At 56.3% G+C, this 7,291-nt stretch overlaps 1 long non-coding RNA gene across 2 annotated transcripts; it reads right to left on the reverse strand.

Annotated features, from left to right (window-relative positions):
- Positions 1-5,749: 5,749 nt before the first annotated feature.
- On the reverse strand, positions 5,750-6,986 carry LOC135314560 (uncharacterized). Of its 2 annotated transcripts, none has more exons than XR_010374075.1 (2): positions 6,414-6,986; positions 5,750-6,219 (listed from the first exon to the last, which is right to left on the reverse strand). It is a non-coding gene; the product is annotated as an uncharacterized LOC135314560 (long non-coding RNA). The 2 variants fall into 2 exon arrangements; XR_010374076.1 differs by having other exon boundaries at positions 6,316-6,986.
- Positions 6,987-7,291: the final 305 nt, after the last annotated feature.

A 7,291-nucleotide genomic window follows, 5' to 3' on the forward strand; every position in this document is an offset into this window, starting at 1 on the left:
CAGAATACAACTGGCTCCTCTTTTCTGACTACTGGCCACAGAGACAGTAATTCAAGTCACCACAAGCAACCCGAATCCGCTCTTACCACGAGCAAAAGCAAAAGCCTGGGATGCGCCTATTCGGCGTCGATGCCTACAGTGGGGCAGTCCCAGGGCTGGGCTCGGCTTTAGTCTTTGAAACCGCTGGACAAAACTGACCTTCTCAATTCACAAACCTGCTTGTAAGGTGGACCGAGAGCTCGCGTGGCCCCGCAAGCACCATGCTGGGCCGGAGGAGAGCCACAAAGCCAGCGCCGGCCGCAGAACAGACCCCAGCCCAACAAACCCCCTGCCCCTTTTCCAAATTCTCCTACCCCCTGAAGAGTAAGTGCTCCAGGAAGAGCTGCTTGCGGGACAGACGGCTGACGGACTGCCGCTTACTGGATCAGCACGCGGCCACATCCCTCCGCAAGCAGCCATAGCCGCATCTCCTGTGGTTTTGGAGGTGCCGTCGTGGGCACCCTTCAGCCCCCAGCACTATTCATTGAATTGATGCTGCCAAGAGAAGCAGCTCCTGCCTCGGGGGCGAGGCATCCCCCCCATGCCGACCTGGGGAGCGATGCTGCCGGGGCAGCCGAGGGCTTGGGCAGGCGACCCAAGCCGCCCTGCTCGTGTTTGCCATGTTTTAAATACACTTTATTGTTGGTTTATTTGCTGCTAGGGCAAACCCCTGCAACCACGCTGACACCTCGGTGTCCCACCGCCACGGGCTGGGGCACCGTCCCTGCCATGGCTTTGCCTCGCTGCTCCCCCAGGGACGGTTCACCAGGAATTTGCATCCTCAGAGACCGCCACCACTTTATCTTAAGAAGCAAAAGCAACCGGTTTGGTTGTGTAGGTGTGAAGTCTTTTGAGTGTTTTCTTATTTTGGTTCAAGAGAGCTTTTTTTTTTCCTTTAAGTTTTACGCCAATTCAAAATCAACTTAAACTTAACCAAAATAAAACAGTATTTATCTGAAATGGGGCTTTGCAGTAGTTAAACTAAAACAGTATATGTTTGCTTGTAGATAAGGCCTTGTTTTTCAACACAGCTATTGCAAAATACTTGGGACAACATTGAGATACTCTACAGAAAGGAAAGAACTTAAAAAAAAAAAAAGATGCAGGCAATTGTGCACAGCCCGAGGAGCAGACGACAAGAGCTGCTGGACCGGGGAGACAGCATTTACATCATGGTTAGCAGTCTTCTCTCCCATTCAGATTGCAGCAGTGAAAACAGGCCGCAAGATTAATGAGAGGAAAAACTGTGACCACAGCAAATAGAATGACTCATGCCTACTCGATGGTCTTAATTTCTAATCTGGAATAGTAATTTTCTGCTGGACCAGATTAAAAATATTTCTCCTCCTGCTGAGCCCATCGCCCGTGGGGCTCCAGCAGCCCACACTCAGAGCACCGGCCACTGCTCGGGTTTAATGGCTGAACGAAGCCAGCCTCAAAATTACCCGAGCTCTACCACAGCGATGCACCAGGGAACACAGGCTGGGGGATGAGAAAAAGAAACACAGGACAGAGAAATCCCTTCTGTCTCCCTTCTGTTCTAAAAAGCAACAGAGCCCTTCACACACCACCGCTGCAGGCTCGCAGCAATCGACTGAATACATGAAATTAATTCAAGGGAGAACACTAAAAGCAGGCTAAATACTGGAAACCATGTACTAAAGCACAACTCGTGTCATGCTCAGAAGGGGAGGAAGGGGAACTTCCCAATTTGATTGCAGAAAGCAATTTACTTCAATTAGCAGGGACATAAACAGAGCGCTTGCCTAATAGAAGTGTTGCATCTCCAAAAAAGCAAGCTCCCTTGATTGCATCTCTCCTCTTGGCACTTGCTGAACTTTCAAAGCCCATTTTATGAAAGACGGGTTGAAATAGCCCTTTGGTTGTCAGCCAGCCCTGCCTGCCGCACAAACGCACCTTCAGCAGAGCAACATGGGCTCGTTCCCGTTGGGAGGTTTAAGCCGTGTCCCAGTAAGGAGGACGCGTTTCAGGCCAAACAGATCGCCAAGAGGAAAGGCGGCAGGCAGAGCCTTCCTCCTCCTCCTCCTCCTCCCGGCAGAGCCCTGCCTGCGCTGCTCTCGCCTGCTGTCAGCTGGCTCAGGCTCTGCTTAACGTACGGATGAGGTCGTTCCCAGCAGCTTTGGGAATTTCAGGCCTGTAAAGCACTTCTGCCTCCCTGTTCCCAGCTGGAAAGTTTGGGGTCACAGAGCTGACTTGTCTGATAAAAGCCTTTCTATAAAGCCAGCAGTGAGGTAGGACCAAAGGACAAGGGGCTGCTGGTACCCGATACAACTGCTCTCCACTTCACTGCCCTGCACCAGAACCCAGCGCTGGGTTTATCCCGAGTGCTTTGGAGCCACTTCATGTCCTCTGAGCTGTAGCTTGAGAGGGGCAGTAAGAGTCCTCCAAGAATTTAGGAGCTTTTGTTCCAAGCAAACTAAAACCAGCAAGAGATGAGGACACCAACATGAACACCCACACAAACCGTAGGAGTTAAGCTCAAGGAGCTCATCCTCAAGCGTGGGTACAGGGCCCTGCATCCCATGTCACGTGAAAACCATTCCCTAGGAACCATTTAAGACTGCAACTCCCACCCGTGCCGAGCTGCAGCCCCTTTTGGACAGGGCAGCCAGGCATCCCCTGCCTGGGCACTCAGTGCCCACCCTCCGAACCACCCTGGCGCCAGGAAGCAGCACCGAGACCTTTGCTTTTGCATCCCGATGCCCTGCGGGTGCTGGGCTAAGGAAGCAGCGGCTGGGCAAGGCGATGGGGACTGGCCCTGCCTCACTGCACCAGCACCTCTGCGTGTGCCTCAGCTTCTCATCCTGGGAACGGTGGTGGTACAGTTTATCTGAATGTGCTTCTTGGTTCCCTGATAGAAGTGCTCCACTATAACAGACAAAATCACTTTACCTAATCAGGAATATTTAGCTCTGAACTCGTGCTACCCAGCCATGACGGAGCAGAGATCACAAAGGACCCAAAGGGCAGCTCGGAGCTGCAGGCGCCAGGTCGCACACCCAGCTAGAAATCACGGATCAATCATTGCATCTAAGCAGCTGGCTCTCACTCGCTTGCAAAGCACTGCAGCATCTGCAGCTCCACTCTTCTCAAACCCTAGCCCTAAAGCCAAGCCTAATTTGCCTCAGTGTAGGCCTTAGCAGAGTCAGCTGCATGTACGAAGCAGACATTTAGGTCCCACCGCACAGGTGTTGTGCTCACCTCCACCAGGTCAGCAGGATTTGGCAAAGCCGGGCAGGTCTGCAGCCTCCACCACCGGCACCCAGCCCGGAGTCACCACGCACGGAGCCACCTGAAAACGAAGAACTAGTGAAATCCCTGGTAGCAACCTTTCAGCAACCTCACCATCAGCAGCCAGAGCTCTGCACTGGTAGCCTAAACCAAGCACTGGCCAGTCCAAATCCCACCCCTCAGCTCTCTCCTCTGGCAACTGGAAGAGAATTTACCCTTCCAGGCTCCTCGGTCCCCCTGTGCCCAGCCCCTGGCCTGATCCTGAGACCAAGCGCTAGTCTAAGGAGCGACCAGTCCTGGCTGCAACCCAGAGCGCTGGCACAAAGAGCTCCCAGTCAAACTCAGGAGAACCCGCTCACACCTACATCACCTAATTCTTCCAGAGTGAACCCCGGTTCCATCGCCATAGCTGCACTCACTGTCCTGTACTTTATATTTTAACCTACAGCTGTTTCAGGGGTTCAAACGCACTTTTCTTTGGGAAGCTTTAAAACACCATCTTGTCAAAGTCAAGCTCTGTTATTCTTTGTATTCCTGATTGCACCTGCAAACTTGAGCTGATCTTTACATTTGCTGGGCACTGGTGGGTTGGGGTTTGGGGTTTTTTTGCAAAGTCAGGGTTAGGGCTTTGATTAGCATTAAGTTAAGGTATTTCTGCTCCCCTGCTCCTGAGCTGCAGCGTGCTGCCACCAGTCGCTCCCCCCAGCAGTAACCCAGCCCCATCCATAGCTTCACCACCCAAACCAGCTCCCATGCCAAGGGACAAACCCTAACAACGCCCCACATTAGCAGTAAGATTTTGTGCCAGCCCCACTTACCTCTGTGCCACTTGGAGAAGTAAAGCAGTAACTCAAGCACATGCACAAATAAGGAGCACACCCCACGGAAAAGGCTGGTGCTGCAGCAGGTTACAGCCTATTTGGGGGTCCCAGAGCTGCACTGGGGTGTAGGGGAGCTGCCTTTTACCCAGGCAGGGCTCCTCACGACCTGCTGCAGGCACGGAAGCCCCAGAACAAGTAACACACAGGTGCAGCCGGGGCTTTTGAGCACTCCTGCCCCAGTCACAGCTGTGGGAGGGAGGCAGCGGTGATTGCAGCTGCATCAAACCTTCTGCGGGGCCCATGTGCTCCGGCCAGGGAGCGCTGCGGGGCTCAGCCGGGGCGGCTGCAGCTCCGGCCGCCTTCCAGCCACGGCCCTGCACGGCCTCATATGGCATCCTGCAGCGCTGCATGGCCCTGCACAGCATCCTGCAGCGCTGCGTGGCCCTGCACAGCATCCCGCAGGGCTGCGTGGCCTCATATGGCATCCTGCCACCCTGCATGGCCCTGCACAGCATCCCGCAGGGCTACATGGCCTCATATGGCATCCTGCAGCGCTGCGTGGCCCTGCACAGCATCCTGCAGCACTGCGTGGCCCTACACAGCATCCCGCAGGGCTGCGTGGCCTCGTATGGCATCCTGCAGTGCTGCATGGCCCTACACAGCATCCCGCAGGGCTGCATGGCCTCATATGGCATCCTGCAGCGCTGCGTGGCCCTGCACAGCATCCCGCAGGGCTGCATGGCCTCATATGGCATCCTGCAGCGCTGCGTGGCCCTGCACAGCATCCCGCAGGGCTGCGTGGCCTCATATGGCATCCTGCAGCGCTGCATGGCCCTGCACAGCATCCTGCAGTGCTGCATGGCCCTGCACAGCATCCCGCAGGGCTGCATGGCCTCATATGGCATCCTGCAGCGCTGCATGGCCCTGCACAGCATCCCGCAGGGCTGCGTGGCCTCATATGGCATCCTGCAGCGCTGCATGGCCCTGCACAGCATCCCGCAGGGCTGCATGGCCTCATATGGCATCCTGCAGCACTGCATGGCCCTGCACAGCATCCCGCAGGGCTGCGTGGCCTCATATGGCATCCTGCCACCCTGCATGGCCCTGCACGGCCCTGCACAGCATCCTGCAGCACTGCATGGCCCTGCACAGCATCCCGCAGGGCTGCACAGTCCCCCGCGGCCCTGCATGGTCTCATATGGCAGCACCACTCTTGCACTGTTTTAATTTTTTGGCGGCTCCGTGTGCCTGCGGTTGCTGGGCTGCCCACCAGCCCCAGCCCTGGCACCGCACCGCGCCGTGCTCGTTTTGCCACTGGAGTCTCTCACAAAGTGGCAGCAGGAGGGCAGCCTCAGCTTCTGCATCCCCTGACCCCTGCAGCAGGAACGGCTGGGTTTGGGGCAGGACGATGCTGCGTGGGGGGAGCCATGTGCCGCAACCCCGACAGAACAGCCGGGTCAGCTCTGACTTGCTCCCGGCCCAGGACCTTGTGTTTCCATCCCATGCAGGAGTGTGTTTGGTAACCAGCCACTGCGGCACGCTCGGGGCAGCCCTGGCTTTCAGCTGGCTGCAGCACAGGGGCTGTCTTTTCATGGAAAGTAAACCCTCCAAATGAAACCCAGCGCATGGTGCAGTAATTCGCCATCAGATCCCTTTAATCAAGCCAGTACAATGCGTGTGAGTGCGCTGGCAGAGAGGGGAGCAGCAACAAAGAGCCTGAAAATATTAAAACAATGTAATCTGCAGGCAAAAGTTACTGGAGGCATCCCAGCGAGGACGGGCAGCCCTGCAGCGCGGACGGATGGCCCCGCGGCGCTTGACCGTTGCACATCTGCAACCCCTTTTCTTTTCTTGTCTTTCTTTTATTTTTTTTTCTCCTCCCAGATCTCTTTAAAGGTCCAGATTAGGGTGCAATTAGAAAAGCAGTTAAAGTGGCGACCTGGCGAGGGCAGTGACCTTTGGCGGTGGCAGGAAGCAGCAGTGGTGGGTGGGCTGGGGGTGCAGCCCCTCACCCGCTCTGTGCACAACACCCGCCGGGCACCCAGCAGTTAGTGCTTGGTTGCAAATGCCCCTTCTCCAGCCTCCACCACAACCTCAGTTTCTCCATCTGCTCAACGAAAACAAGCATTTTGGTGAAACGGCTGTGCTGAGCGATGCCGCGCACCCCATAAACCATCCCACGCGCTGCACTGGCACCGCTCACCCGGGCACAAGATGCCCCATCCTCTCTCCACCCCCCAGCTCGGCAGCGCCGGGTCTGAGCCATCGCACGGGGCCAGGGACTGCCCTGCCATCGCTCACCCCCCGGCACCGACAGGCAGCCGCCGAGCCATCCCATCCCGGAGCGAGGGCCGGGCGCTGCGCCCCTCGGCGCTTGGCTGCCGGACCCGCCGGAGCCGGGGTTTCCACGCAGGGCTGTTTGCGGCCGCCGCGCTTCCTTATCGCCGCCGCGACCTTTGCTGGTTGCAGATTAGTGGCTGGAGCCAGTTGGATTTGTTTGATTTCTGTTGATGGTTATTAGGCAGAGGAAGTGCCAGAAGGGATTTTGACCTCAAGTTTAAACCTATTCCAATTAGAGCCACTGAGCCTTTAATTACCGCGCTCCAGCCACTTCAGTTAAAGCAACAACAAAAACAAACACAAAATCTGGTCGAAGATGGGCTTTTCTTCTCGTCAGCTCTTCAGTCTGCTGCCTGCTTTGTCCATGTGCTGCATGACTGCAGGCGTGGGGCTTTTTGGCTCACAAAGCCCCTCGTGCTGCCTCCAGACCCGGCAGCTGCTGCAGGCAACATCATGCCAGGGTGATGCTCGTGGGCAGGAGGCACGCTGCCCTCGCCCACCGCCCCGGCACGCTGCCCACTGCCCTGGCACGCCACCCACCACCCCAGCACGCCACCCACCACCCCAACACACTGCCCACCAACCCAGCACACCACCCACCACCCTGGGACGCTGCCCACGACCCCAAGGCACCACCCACCGCCCCGTCATGCCGCCCACTGCTGCCCAAAGGACACTCCGAGAACCACCTCCGGGTGCCAACTCCAGCCGACAAACACTCAAGGTTATGTTTCAGGGGCCCATTAGTGCTCACCGAGCAATGGATATTTTGGAAACACTGATTTCTTACCTAGCATAACTTCTATTGAGTAATTAAATTTTTTTTTAAAAAGCAATCC

Source organism: Phalacrocorax carbo, chromosome 8 (genome assembly GCF_963921805.1).
Source record: "Phalacrocorax carbo chromosome 8, bPhaCar2.1, whole genome shotgun sequence".
NCBI classification, from domain to species: domain Eukaryota; kingdom Metazoa; phylum Chordata; class Aves; order Suliformes; family Phalacrocoracidae; genus Phalacrocorax; species Phalacrocorax carbo.